Raw genomic sequence first — 14,953 nt, forward strand, 5'->3', positions numbered from 1 at the left:
TGGGAACTACGAGCCTGAGCTGCTAGTGATCAGCCATCTTGGATCAAAATACAATAGTATCTTATGCGACCACCACTGTCTATGTGGTCTGTCATTGAAACATAATTTGGTACATGACTGTATAATAAAGTCGAGTTTTCCAGGGGAAAAAAGTTTCTTCTTGTATTATACAGGCATAAATATCTCAGCAATGAACGTACTTACACATAAATGCCCTTGCAATTGAATTAAAACTTTTTAACATTTCAAGACCTTTTTTTTAGAGACAGGGTTTCACTGTGTTAGCCAGGATGGTCTCAATCTCCTGACCTCAGGTGATCCACTGGCTTCAGCCTCCCAAAGTGCTGGGATTACAGGTGTGAGCCACCACACCCGGTCTTATTTAGACAAGCTTAAGAGCAATACAAAATTCAGAAGTCTCTGAAGAATGAGACTTCCAGTGACTAAGAGTATTCATATTAAAGGAGTATCACACCTTCTACATCCGTCCCTTCTCAGCCCTTATCCACTTCAGGTGGTCAAAGCACTTACAGTGTATCCTACAGCCCCACTTGGTTCATTTTCTATTTCTTATCTTTTCTTTTTGAGACAGGATCTTGCTCTGTCACCCAGGCTGGAGTGCAGTGGTGTGACCTCGGCTCACTGCATCCTGTACCACCCAGGCTTTAGCAATTCTTCTGCCTCAGCCTTCAGAGTAGCTGGGACTACAGGCATGTGCCACCACACTTGGCTAACTTTTCTATTTTTTTAGAGCCACAAACTTTATCATAGGTACGCACATGTATATGAAAAAACAGTGTATACAGGCATGAGGTCAGAGACAAGTGTAAAGCCTTGGGTTACTGAAAGTTTTTTACTGTAGTGGAGTGTTCTGAACACAAGTTTGGCATGATTTGAGAAAGAGGGGGAGAGAAGGAAGGAGAGGCACTTTCTTCCCTCTTACCTATTCACTTTCCCTAATACAAAACCTCTGCTAGTTATGTCTGTACAGAAATAGAAAATGAGGCTGGGCAAGGTAGCTCATGCCTGTAATCCCAGCACTGTGGGAGGTCGAGGCAGGTGGATCATTTTAGGTCAGGAGTTCGAGACCAGCCTGGCCAACATAGTGAAATCCTGTCTCTACTAAAAATACAAAAATTAGCTGGATGCAATGGCATGTGCCTGTAATCCTAGCTACTTGGGAGGCTGAGGCAGGAAAATCGCTTGAACCCATGAGGCAGAGGTTGCCATCAGCCGAGGTCATGCTACTACACTCCAGCCTGGGTGACAGAGAGAGACTCCATCTCAAAAAAAAATTTTTTTAGCCAGATATAGTGGTACACACCTGTAGTCCCAGCTATTAGAGAGGCTGAGGCAGGAGAATTCTTGAACCTGAGAGGCAGAAGTTGCAGTGAGCCGAGATCAAGCCACTGCACTCCAGCCTGAGCAACAGAGCAAAACTCCATCTCAAAAAAGAAAGAAAAAGAAAATATCTTAATGTATATAATATTATTCTACAGTGGTTGATCTCCGGTAACTGACAGCTGGAAGGCCAAAGCATGGATAAGGGGAAGGCTGCTGTATTTGCACAGCTGGTTCCTCGCTCTCTTTGGGTCTTTAGTGTCACCTTCTCAGGGGGGCCTTTCCTGCCACACCTTCCAAAACTGCAAACTCTCTTCCCTATCCTACTTCTCTGTTTTATTTTTCTCCTTAGCACTTACGACCTTCTAGCACACTCCTCCATATTTTACTCATTTTTAAAATCCCACCACCCCTTTAGTGCAAAAGTGGGAGTCCAGAGCAGTGGAAGGTGGTGCGGCCCTGACCTGTAATGCACCTGGACAGGGAGGGCAGCGCAGCGTTTCCCCACCATAGCCCAGACTTGCTCCGGATGGCCTGCGGTACAATGGGGGTTCCAGAAGGAGAGAAGGGTTTTGTTTTTTTATTTGCTTGTTTGCGAGATGAGGTCTAGCCATATTGCCCAGGCTCCAACTCATGGGCTCAAGTGATTCTCCCAACTCAGCCTCCAGAGTAGCTGGGATCATAGGAGTGAGGCACCACATGGGGGTGGGGAGCAGATATATACCACGCTTAATAAATACTTGTTTAATAACTGAATAAAGGAAGGGAGGAATAGGCAAACAAACTGAAATACAATCATCCCAAGGAATGCAAGGGGAACTGGTTCTGGGACCCCTGGGGATTTTCTTGTATCCTCAAATTATTGGCCAGGCATGGTGGCTCACACTTGTAATACCAAGGCTTTGGGAGGCTATAGCTGGAGGATTGCTTGAGCCCAGGAGTTTGAGAACAGCCTGGGCAATAAAGTGAGAATCCATCTCTACAAAAAAATTTTTAAAACTTAGCTGGTGGCACATGCCTACTCAGGAAACTGAGGTGGGAGAAATGTTTGGGTCTGGGAGGTGGAGGGTGCAGTGAGCCATAACTGTGCCTCTACACTCCAGCTTGGGCTACAGGGCAACACTCTGTCTCAAAAAAATTTTTTTTAATTTATTAATATAAAAGGTAGTGTATTTACATATTACCTAGGCACACCCTCCCATGTACTTCATATTTTCAATTGTCTCTAAATTACTTATATCAAATACAATGCCTATACATTACTTCATTCCTGTAGACTGACTGATTGATTCTGAGACAGAGTTTTGCTCGTTACCCAGGCTGGAGTGCAATGGCGTGATCTCGGCTTACCACAATCTCCGCCTCCTAGGTTCAAGTGATTCTGCTGCCTCAGCCTTCCAAGTAGTTGCAATTACAGGCATGTGCCACCACGGCTGGCTAATTTTGTATTTTTAGTAGAGACGGGGTTTCTCCATGTTGGTCAGGCAGGCCTCAAACTCCCGATCTCAGATGATCCACCCACCTTGGCCTCCCAAAGTGCTGGGATCACAGGCATGAGCCACTGTGCCCGGCTTCATTCCTGTGGATTTAATCTCGTACTCTGAGTGCTGCAAATTCGTCTTTGTTTTTGGAACACTGTGGATTTTTTTTCCCAAATATTTTAAATCCTGGTTGGTTGAATCAACCAATGTGAAACCCACAGAGCTCCTGTCCTATCTCAGGCCATCCAGAGCAGGTTTGGTTAGACTGTACTTGCCTCTAGGGCAGAAAAAGAAAACCAGCACCCTAGCAGGACTCCACACCAGATACAGAGGAGTTACACCTGCCTTTCTTCCCAGCAGAAAACTCCTGGCAAAAATGGCTACAGATCAACTAGTATCACTGAGCCCACCCTGTGTGGAGACCACCCCAGTCACCTACCTGCTCTGTCTCCAGTTCAGAGTGCAGCTAAGAGGGATTTTCACCACCGGGCATTTCAAAACAGTTGCTTTGCTACAACTATTTAGAAATATTTCATACTTCTCTCAAGGTTCATTTAAAAAAAGGGGGGGTGTGGGGTAAACATATCTGACATTTTTCCTCTAAACATCCTGCTGTTTAAGTAGTTGCTTGCCAAAACTTCTAAAGAAATTTAATCTGTCTTGCATTTGTTGTGGAGATCTCTCTATTCTTCCACTATTAAAACCTTATGTAGATACCAAATAAATCTGACCATGTATTAAGGAATTTGTCTTTTTTTTTTTTTTTTTTTTTTGAGACGGAGTTTCGCTCTTGTTACCCAGGCTGGAGTGCAATGGCACGATCTCGGCTCACGGCAACCTCCGCCTCCAGGATTCAGGCAATTCTCCTGCCTCAGCCTCCTGAGTAGCTGGGATTACAGGCACGCACCACCGTGCCCAGCTAATTTTTTGTATTTTTAGTAGAGACGGGGTTTCACCATGTTGACCAGGATGATCTCGATCTCTTGACCTCGTGATCCACCCACCTCAGCCTCCCAAAGTGCTGAGATTACAGGCGTGAGCCACTGTGCCCGGCCAGAACAATGCACTTCTGATATATGCAACAACATGGATGACTTTCCCAGACATTATGCTAACAAAAAAGCACATACTAGGCTGGATGTGGTGGCTCCCACCTTTGGAAGGCTGAGGCAGGAGAATGGCTTGAACCTAGGAGGCAGAGGTTGCAGCAAGCCGAGATCACTCCACTGCACTCCAGCCTGGGCAACAGAGCAAGAATCCATCCCCCCCACCAAAAAATGATGTAATAATATCTAGCGCTTGTTACCTGCTTTCCATGTGCTAGACAGTTTTAAGTACCTTTAGATTATATTTATTCTTTATAAACACTCTACAAGATACCATTATTGTTTATTAAGTATAGAAAATTAAACTGAAGTACATAGACTCACTTAACAGAGCCACCCAGAAGTGGAGATGGATTTTTTTTTTTTTTTTTTTTTTTTTTGAGACAGAGTCTTGCTCTGTCTCCAGGCTGGAGTGCAGTCGTGCCATCTCAGCTCACTGCAACCTCCGCCTCCTGGGTTTCAGTGATTCTCCTGCCTTAGCCTTCTGAGTAGCTGGGACTACAGGCGCATGCCACCATGTCCAGCTAATTTTTTCGTATTTTTAGTAGAGACAGATTACACCATGTTGGCCAGGATGGTCTCGATCTCTTGACCTCGTGATCTACCTGCCTCAGCCTCCCAAAGTGCTGGGATTACAGGCATGAGCCACCGCACCTGGTGGATGGTTTGTTTATTCATTCATTCATTCATTCATTCATTCATGAGACGGAGTCTTGCTCTGTCCCCAGGCTGGAGTGTAGTGGTGTGATCTTGGTTCACCAACACCTCTGCCTCCCGGATTCAATCGATTCTCCTGCCTCTGCCTCCTGAGTAGCTGGGATTACAGGTGCCTGCCACCATGCTCAGCTATTTTTCATATTTTTAGTAGAGACAGGATTTCACCATGTTGGCCAGGATGGTCTCAATCTCTTGACCTTGTGATCCGCCTGCCTCGGCCTCCCGAAGTGCAGGGATTACAGGTGTGAGCCACTGCACCCGGCCGGATTTGTTTTTTAAGAGACAGGGTCGCACTCTGTTGCTTAGGCTGAAGTGCAGTGGTGCAACCACAGCTTACTACAGCCTCGACCTCTTAGGCTCAAGTGATTCTCCCACCTCAGTCTCCAAAGTAGCTGAGACTACAGATGTGTACCACCTCACCAGGCTAATGTTTAATTCTTTTTGTAGAAACAGAGTCTCTGGCCAGCCGGTCTTGAACCTCTGACCTCAAGGGATTCTTCCACCTCAGCCTCCCAAAGTGCTAAGATTACAGGCATGAGCCACCACCCCTGGCCTGGAGATGGATTTTTAATCCAGATGTCTGATGTCAGAGCCAACCCTCTTAGCCACTGTTTCGTATCATTTGGAGAATTTCAATAAAATTAACATCAGAGTATACCAAGTTTCTATTATTTATGACTTCAAATACAACTTAAAGTCTAAAATACCTAGTTTGAGCAACATCTAACAGAGATACTGGATGCATTTTTTTCCCAAATTTTTATAAAATCATCTTGGTTCCTTTACAAGATTATTTCCTTACAAAGGAGATTTGTCTATTTTAATTTTCAAGGTAGATAAGAAGATATTTATTGAATCAAAGAATAATCCCTTGGGAGGCTGTGTTTTACCTCTAGTGCAGTAGACTCCTGCTTATTAAGGGCAATCTCTAGCCTGTGTTATGAAGGGTGTGGTCAGGATTAGGCGGGCAGCAGCAAAGAAAATGGAATTGGTCAACACAAGGAGAAAAAGTTGTAGAAGGAAAGAGTAAGCAATCGCAGAGTTAGCTACGAACATTTTTCAATGGACCACATAAATTCAGGCATCATGGGTGTGTCTTTCTGCTATTCAGAGTTGAATATAATGAGTGTTTTATTTTGTTTGTTTGTTTTTTATCCCTGCCTACTGCTTTTTAAACTTAACTTCAGGCTGGGCACGGTGGCTCACACCTGTAATCCCTGAACTTTGTGATGCTAAAGCAGGAGGATTGCTTGAGCCTAGTAGTTCAGACCAGCCTGGGCAACACAATACCTTGTCTCTACAAAAAAGGGAAAAAAAAAAGAAAACTGCTGGGTATGGTGGTGCACAGCTGTAGTCCCAGCTACACAGGAGCCTGAGATGGGAAGTCAAGGCTGCAGTGAGCTGTGATCCTGACACTGCACTCTAGTCTGGTCAACAGAGTAAGACCCAGTCTCTAAAAATTAATAAAATAAAATGTAACTTCAGGGACTGCTAACTGTATATTCTCCTACTTTTTATATGCTAATAGTAAGGAAACATCAAATACAATACAAATTAAATTTCACTTTTGAAATACATTACTTCCAAGAAAGTGAAAATATTTGAACTTACTAAATTATTCAACCAGTTTAATGTATTCAGGGTTGATGACCAGAGAAGCAGCAGGATGTGTTAACAGAGAAGGCATTGACTCAGGAGGTCTGGGTTCAAATCTCATTTCACCACTTGCCACTTTTTGATCTTGGGTGAGTCATTTAGCTTCTTAGAGCCTGTTTTATTTCTTAATGGGGGTTAAGCATAACTACATTATGGGGACACTTTTGGGCACCATTGATATATTTGAAATCAACTATGATAGCCAAATCAATGTTTATTGAATTCGAATTTTTTTTCAATTGTCAATTTAGGGGACTAGATTTTTGGTTCTTCAGAGCTCTAAAATTGTTTCTGTATCAGCATTTTCCAAAGTGTGCCCCAGGGAACACATTCTCGACTATTAGGTTTTGCTAGGAATAAAAGGGTCCTCTTGGTTTTATTGAGGGATTTTTTTTTTTGAGATGGAGTCTCCTCTATCACTAACGCTGGAGTATAGTGGTACAATCTTGGCTCACTGCAACCTCCACCTCCCAGGTTCCAGCAATCCTCATGCCTCAGCCTCCTGAGTAGCTGGGATTATAGGCACCTGCCAGCATGCCTAGCTAATTTTTGGATTTTAGTAGAGATGGGGTTTCACCAGGTTGGGCAGGCTGGTCTCAAACTCCTGACCTCAGGTGATCCACCTGCCTCTGCCTGCCAAAGTGCTGGGTGGGATTACAGGGATGAGCCACCAAACCCAGAATTTTTTTTTTTTTTTTTTTTTTTTAAAGATGGGGTTTCACCATGATGGCCAGGCTGGTGATGAACTCCTGACCTCAGGTGATTCAACCACCTCGGTCTCCCAAAGTGCTAGGATTACAGGCGTGAGCCACCGTGCCCAGTCTACTTTTTTTTGTTTTTTTAATTAAAATGAGTTTGTATTTATGCCTGTTATATGTTCAATCCATTCAGCGATTTACTCTACCATTTAATTTCTAATTGGACAAAATTAGAAAATAATAAAAAATGTTGAACAATAAGTAAACAAACCTTGGTTTACCAACTTTATAAAATATTATGTAACTAAACAAAATTAAGTAAATAACTATTAGAGTTATAGTATTATAGTTAACATAGTTTAAAAATACTATGTAATATTGACTAGGCAGCAACATGATAAATGCTCACATATACAAGGGTAAAACATAAAAAGCAGAATTCAAAGTTGTCTGTACCAGGGACAAAGACTAGAAGAAAAAAGAAAGATAAAAATAAATTAGTAGGGGGCCGGGCGCGGTGGCTCAAGCCTGTAATCCCAGCACTTTGGGAGGCCGAGGCGGGTGGATCACGAGGTCAAGAGATCGAGACCATCCTGGTCAACATGGTGAAACCCCGTCTCTACTAATACAAAAAAATTAGCTGGGCACGGTGGCGTGTGCCTGTAATCCCAGCTACTCAGGAGGCTGAGGCAGGAGAATTGCCTGAACCCAGGAGGCGGAGATTGCGGTGAGCCGAGATCGCGCCATTGCGCTCCAGCCTGGGTATCAAGAGCGAAACTCCGTCTCAAAAAAAAAAATAAATAAATAAATAAATAAATAAATTAGTAGGATTGGAGTATTTTTCCATATGTTATTTTTACTATATATATATATTTTTTACAGTACCACAAAATCTAAGAATATCTACAGCTGATTCTGTACTATGCTGTAATCTTAAATAGATAAACATGGAAATTTCTTCACACTTTAAATCTTTGACTTTTAAAAGATGACTTGAATCAATATTTGCTGTTTGAAATAGATGTGTCAACTTTTAGGATTAAAGTCTTTATTTTTACATGGACAGGTTCTCAGTCTGTTGCCCAGGCTGGAGTGCAGTGGCACAATCGCAGCTCACTGCAGCCTCAACCTCCTGGACTCAAGTGACCCTCCCATCTCAGCCTTCCGAGTAGCTGGGACTACAGGCGTATGCCACTACACCTGGCTAATTTTTTTGTTCTTTGTAGAGGCTAATTTTTGCATTTTTTATAGAGACAAAGTCTCCTTATGTTGCCCAGGCTGGTCTCGAACTCCTGGGCTCAAGCAATCCTTTTGCCTCAGCCTTCCAAAATGCTAAGGTTACAGGTGTGAACCACTATGCTCAGCCAGGATTAAAGTGTTTTTTTGTGTTTTGTTTTTTTTTGAGATGAACTTTTGCTCTTGTCAACCAGGCTGGTGTGGGGATCGCTCCAGCGTTGAGACCACTCAGTGTCCCCACCATAACGGAGCTTGAGCCCAGACACGTTTCCCACCCCCTGGAGGCAGTCGAGACCAGTGAAAGAGAGATTTAATAGAAGTTTGAGTTTGCAGAAGCCTATTTCTGGTCCACTGACCTAAAGGCTGGGTGAAGGCTGTGTGGTTTTACTAGGCATTGTTTCTTGAAGTACCTGCTCTGGGCTAGTTTTATGACTTTGTTTACCCTCTATTGATGGGTCCCATGCTTGTTCCTGTGACTGCTATTTGCAAAGTTAATGGGTCTATCGCCTCTCTGATGACTTGCATAGATCATTAACATTTTAACTATAGGTTTCCTCACCCTGATGAGACCCACCTGCGAGACTTGATTGTACCCATTGTGTGACTTGATTGTACCCATTGTGTGACTTGATTGTACCCATTGTGTGTTTTCCGCTGCCTAAGCTTGTAGCCAGATGGCTCTCTCTTCCCTTTATTAAGATAATGGCATCTGTTCTGATAATTGAGATGGGACTAAGAATGCTTATGTAAATGAGGGTGGGGCAAAGAATGTTCCTGTAAAATGAGGTAGGAAAAGATATATATACTAACTCAGTGTACAATAAAGTTGCTGGTTTTAGGCATTGCTAATTGGGAACTGCCTGGCCAGCCCTCCAGACTCCAGCTGTCCTGTCTTTTCTTTTCTTCCGCGCACTCTCTCTTCCAGGTATTGGGACCCTCTTGCAGGCCAAGAGACCCCGGCAGACGTGCCGCTCTCACCGGCCCCCGACAGGCTGGAATGCAATGGCACAATCTCGACTCACTGCAACCTTTGCCTCCCAGGTTCAAGCGATTCTCCTGCCTCAGCCTCCCGAGTAGCTGGGATTACGGGCACCCACCACCCACACCCAGCTAATTTTTGTATTTTTAGTAGAGACGGGATTTCACCATGTTGGCCACACTGGCATCAAACTCCTGACCTCAGATAATCCTCCTGCCTCGGCCTCCAAAAGTGCTGGGATTACAGGCGTGAGCCACCGCACCTGGCTCGGATGTATTTTTTTCTATTCCAGTCCAGGCATACATGATTGCCCCAAATACAATGGTAGTTTGCAGTAGAGCCAGAACTAGTAACAGTATTTCTGGCTGTTTGCCCAGTCCTCTGGGCACTTGGGAAAGGCTTTAGGATGAATAGATTACAGTCTATTAGCAGTCATCCCACTTTTCCACTAAAACAACTCTTTGAAAGATGACCAGTGACTTCCTAATAGCTAAATCCAAGATCAAGTCTCATTCCTCAGCCTCCTATACCTTTGCAGGAGCTGTGACACTCCTGACTCACAAAGTCCAGGTCCTGGGTCCACCTTGGCTCCCAAAGCCCCAAGAAATAGAAATCTGATCCTCCTCCTTCCCTGACTGCTTCATATCTGTCCTCTCAGGCTCTTTTTCTTCTTCCTGTCCCTTTTGTATGTGTTTGGCTTCCTCTCTTACTACTCTCAAATACACATCTCCAGCTGGATATCCTGCCAGCAATCCAAGCACATCTTGTTCAAAAACAAACTTACTATCCTCCCAGCCCCCAACCCAACCACCACGCCCAGCTGAAACTCCTGACCTCAGGTGATCCGCCTGCTGGCCTCCCAAAGTGCTGGGATTACAGACATGAGCCACCACGCCCAGCTGAAATTCCAAATAAATAAAATATCCAACTTTTAAAAAGCAGCTTTTTTTTGCTACAACGGAGCTCCAGTTTTCACCTTCCGTTTCATCTGGCAGTACTCCCTGGATGTACTCTGTGTTTCCACGTAAGAGGAACTGCACCTGCTCCCAAGACTCCTCCCTCAGCTCAGCTTGGTCAGCTGCAAGCCTCTGTTGGTGGCATTCTTCACCCCAGGAATGCTGTCTCCTCTCAGGCCCCCCTCAGTTCAGGACAGCACTCCCTACAGCAGCCTTCCTGACTCCCTAGGACCAGATGTGATTTCTTCTACATCTGAGTCTTCCCTATTCGGGGAGGTTTTACTGCACCTTTTTTAATAGTGCTTACTTCCTACCTGACCTAGACTGTGTATTCCCTTGTGCAGAGACTTTGTGTGTCTTGTTGGCTTATGCATAACAGATGTTCCAAAGATATTTGATAGAATCGAAAGAGAAAACCGATTCCTGCCCGGAAACCTTTGGATAGAAGAATATACACTCAGTAGCCTGACAACTCTGCCTTAGCAAACAAGTTGGTCAAACAGATGCCTAATTCCTTAGCAAAGAGGAACTAACTTGAGTCCTTCCTGGTGAACTAACGCACTTTGCTTTAGGATTTTAACTTTTCATTTTAGAATAATTTTAGATTTACAGTAAGTTGCAAAGATATTGCTAAGAATTCCTGTATACCCTTTAACCAAATTCCTCTAATGTTAACATTTGTGTACAATTTATCAAAATTAAGACATTAACATGGCTACATGCTACTAACTAAACCACAACGTTTATTAGTTTTTTCACTAGTGTTCTTTTTCTGTTTCAGGATCCAAATCGGGATACCGGCACTATAGTTTCGTAAGGCTCAAAATTAACAGAAAAGAAAAAAAGGAGGAGGGGAGGGAGAGAGAGAGAGAAACAGGGTCTCTGAAATCTATTTCTTAATTTTTTCCTTATCAGACGAGGCCACTAAACTGGCAATCAGGGAAAAGGAGCCAGTTCGGACATTTTCTCCACAACCTGCTGAGTTTCCGCGAATCTGCGCAACCCGCCTCCCCATCCTCCCCACTGCCGGTTCCCACCTGGCAGGTCTGACCCCGGGCACCCTCTCAGCGTCCGTGGCGGGTACTAGAGTCCGGACTCCGGCTCAGCTAGCAGCGCTCTCCTACCGCCCCGGCGCCCCCATCAGCGCGCTCACCTGGCAAGGAGCCGTCTCTCCGTACGCCTGCGCCGCGGCCGCCGCGCGTCCTCCGGGCCACGTGACCGCGTGCGCGCAGTCCCAGACCCCCTCACTCCCAAACGCCGGGGAGGTTGCCCTGGGCCATCGAGGCCGCATGCGCTACCTTTTTGCGACCTCCCTCGGTTCCTGTGTGCAACCGGATGTTAGCTCTGTCTACCTCCAGCTCCAAACCCAACTACAGGTAACCAATATACAAACAATAACGTGAGATTTAGAAAAACAACAAGACGGTGCGTGTCAATACTTGTAAACTTAGATGGTTCAAACACTGAGGCTCAGGCCGGCGTGGTGGTTGACGCCTGTAATCCCAGACTTTGGGAGGCCAAGGCGGGAGGATCACTCAAAGCCAGGAATTTGAGACCAGTATGGCCAACACAGTGAGACCTCGCTCTACAAAAAATTTAAAAAGTAACAGGTGCGGTGGGGGGTGCCTGTGGTCCCAGCTCCTCAGGAGGCCGGGAGGCCTTCAGGTCTAAGGATCCTGTGAGCCTGGGAGACGGAGGCTACAGTGAGCCGGGATCGCACCACTGCACTCCAGCCTGGGAGACAGAGTGGAGACCCTGTCTCAAAAAAGAAACAAACCAAAAAATTAAGTGTCTAGGAATCCTGTAAGAGAAAGGTAGATCCGGCCGGGCGCAGTGGCTCGCGCCTGTTAACCCAGCACTTTGTGAGGCCGAGGTGGGTGGATCACATGAGGTCAGGAGTTTGAGACCAGCCTGGCCAACATGGCAAAACTCCATCTCTACTAAAAGTACAAATATTAGCCGGGCGTGGTGGCAGGTGCCTGTATTCCCAGCTGCTCGGGTGGCTGAGGCAAGAGAATTGCTTGAGCCCGCGAAGCGGAGGTTACAGTGAGCCGAGATCGTGCCATTGCACTCCAGCCTGGGCGACAGAGCGAGACTTTGTCTCAAAAAAAAAAAGAAAAGAAAAGAAAAAAGAGAGAGAAAGGTGGATATAAGCTGAGCTTCAGAGGTAGAGGCGGTCCTTGAAAAGCAGTCTTTTCAGGGAGCGGACGGCGTCCGCTGCTAGGATGTGCTGTCTGGCTCCGGCTGGTGCTGGCGGGAGCGCGAATGAGCAACCGCGGAGCCGGTGAGCTTGTGGACGGTGGCCGGCAGGCCATGCTGGAGTATCTGCCAACATGATGAAGATGAGGACATCCCACAAGTTCTGGACAGACGGGTCCGCCAAATTAATGAGGAAACAAAAGGAGTCTTAAGCTTAGAAAAATGATACAGGATATAAAAGCTCCCTAGGAGTGAAATTACTGGGTCTTATAAGGCTCCTTCAGGGTGAGCAAAGGCCTGGAAACCAGCATGCAGATAAAGAAAAGGAAAGAAAGAGACCATCAGTGCCTGCAGTTGTCAGCTGGCTGGGAGCTGGGGAGAGTCACTTGTGGAGGCACCTGGTCTTTGTCCCCGACATCCCGTACAGGCCAGTATCTCACCTTCAGAACTAAGATGCTTGGGAAACGAAGACAAGGAACTGTGTGGCAAACAGCATTACCCTGGAGAAGAGTTAGCAAGAGGTGATGTACAAAAAATGGAGCAATCGCCTAGATCAGCAAACACAGAACCAAAGAGAACTGAGACGTTAGGGAACGTCTTGGAAGGTCCAACAAGACAAGCACGTATTCAGTGGCCTCCTAACAGACTAGACTTCCAGCATCCTCAGATGGGGCTAGACACCTTACATAGACATTCGAGACTGGAGAACTCAGGGACATCTGATTTATACGAAGAAATACAGACACAGCAGATGTGTGCCTGTGGAGTGGAATTCTGGAAAAGCTCATAGCCCAGAACATAATGCAGCCTCCCCCCAGCCACAGCACCTTCCAATCCTGAGAAGAGTGCTGATTCTCCATTTGAGCACCCATTCTCCTGCAACATCAGGGGAGAGTTCACCTAAGGATCAGACCAGTGTCTCCAAACCCAGCTCCCCACCTCTGCCTGTTGGTGGCACTTGAGGGTGAAGGGGAGATGGTATGAAAAGACTCAACAACAGGAGTCACCTGAACAGGGTGGGGCTTGGTGGAAACTGACATTTGTTCCTGTTGGAGGCAAATGTGGAATTTGGCATCTTGCCCTAGCATCAGACACATGAAACTCTCCAGTGCCAGGACTTTTGATAGTGACTTCAAAGCACAGCTGGGAGACCCATGTGGCCCAGGCTCCACACAGGCAGGAGCTCAGCTTCACTCACAGCAGGATTCCTAGTGCCAAGAACACCATGGGTGCATAGCAGGTGATCAAAATAATTGTTTGTGGCTGAATCAGTCAGAGGTAAGAGAGAGGACTTGATCCTAGCTGCAAACTAAGAGACCTGATTAAAACCTAACATGTGAGGCCTGGCACGGTGACTCATACCTGTAATCCCAGCACTTTAGGAGGCTTAGGCTGGAAGGTTGCTTGAGCTCAGGAGTTCAAGACCAGCCTGGGCAACATAGTGAGACCCTGTCTCTTAAGAAAAGAATTAGCTGGGCATAGTTATAGTCCTAGCCATTTGAGAGGCTAAGGCAGGAGGATTGCTGGAGCCCAGGAGTTTGAGGTTACAGTAAGCTGATTGTGCCACTGCACTCCAGCCTGGGCAATGGAGTGAGACCCTGTCAGTCTCTATAAAAATCATATATATGTATATATACTTTGTGTGCGTGTATGTGATATTAGAAAAAAAAAAAACATTCATTGTGGGGTAAAAAAGAGCCTGACTTTGGAGGTATATAAGCACAGTGTCGGGTTCAAATCAGGCCCTGACCATTACCAAGCTCAGCCTCAGTGTCGCTACCTGTGAAATGGGCTTGATTCGGTACCTGCCCCACAGGGCTGCTGTAGTAGTATATGAATTAATGTTTGTGAAATATTTAGCATGGTGCCTGACACATGGTTCACAGTAAGAAATAACTATTGCTATTAAGTGCTTTGCACTTTGATTTTCACAGAGCTAACAATTTTTACTGTCTAGCTTTGTGTATTTGAAAGATTTTTGGGCTCTGAGAATGCCCTTTTAAAACTTCAGCACTCCTGTAAAAGGTCACACTTTGGCTTCAATATCTGGCTTTTTTTTTTTTTTTTTTTTGAGATGGAGTTTTGCTCCTTTTGCCCAAACTGGAGTGCAGTGGTGCAATTTCGGCTCACTGAAACCTCCGCGCCCCCCCGCCTCCCCCGTGCTGGGTTCAAGTGATTCTCCTGCCTCGGCCTCCCAAGTAGTTGGGATTATAGGTGCCCACCACCATGCCCAGCTAATTTTTGTATTTTTAGTAGAGGTGGGGTTTCACCATGTTGGCCAGATTGGTATCAAACTCCTGACCTTAGGTGATCTGCCTGCCTCAGCCTCCCAAAGTGCTGGGATTACAGGTGTGAGCCACCACGCCCAGCCAGTAGCTGGCATTTTTGACAATTAGTTAACAGTGTGCTGAGAGCAAGTCCCTATAGAGCGTCCACAGGCATGAGCCACAGGGAATACAGTGTGAGGCCTGTAGTGGTTAAGAGCTGAGGATGTCAACAGGGAAAGCACAGAGTACTAAAGACAAAGTTGCCCAAGACAGTTCTTTGTTAGCTACCTGGTAGCAGCCTGGACACCTGAAGATAG

General features: G+C 45.6%; 1 protein-coding gene across 4 annotated transcripts in view; it reads right to left on the minus strand.

Moving 5' to 3' along the window:
• The window catches only part of CCDC125 (coiled-coil domain containing 125), a 51,805-nt gene extending 40,442 nt beyond the window's left edge, over positions 1-11,363 (minus strand). Inside the window, exon 1 of one of the 4 annotated variants that reach the window (XM_064376024.1) lies at positions 11,324-11,363. The gene's annotated coding sequence lies outside the window, so the exon portion shown is untranslated. Of the gene's footprint in view, positions 1-11,207; positions 11,296-11,323 lie in introns of those variants that run through there. The other 3 variants (XM_064376025.1, XM_012462217.2, XM_012462220.3) reach the window with 3 other exon arrangements.
• Positions 11,364-14,953: the final 3,590 nt, after the last annotated feature.

Source organism: Aotus nancymaae, unplaced genomic scaffold (assembly GCF_030222135.1).
Source record: "Aotus nancymaae isolate 86718 unplaced genomic scaffold, 86718_ANA_hifiasm-v0.15.2.pri h1tg000014l, whole genome shotgun sequence".
Classification (NCBI taxonomy): domain Eukaryota; kingdom Metazoa; phylum Chordata; class Mammalia; order Primates; family Aotidae; genus Aotus; species Aotus nancymaae.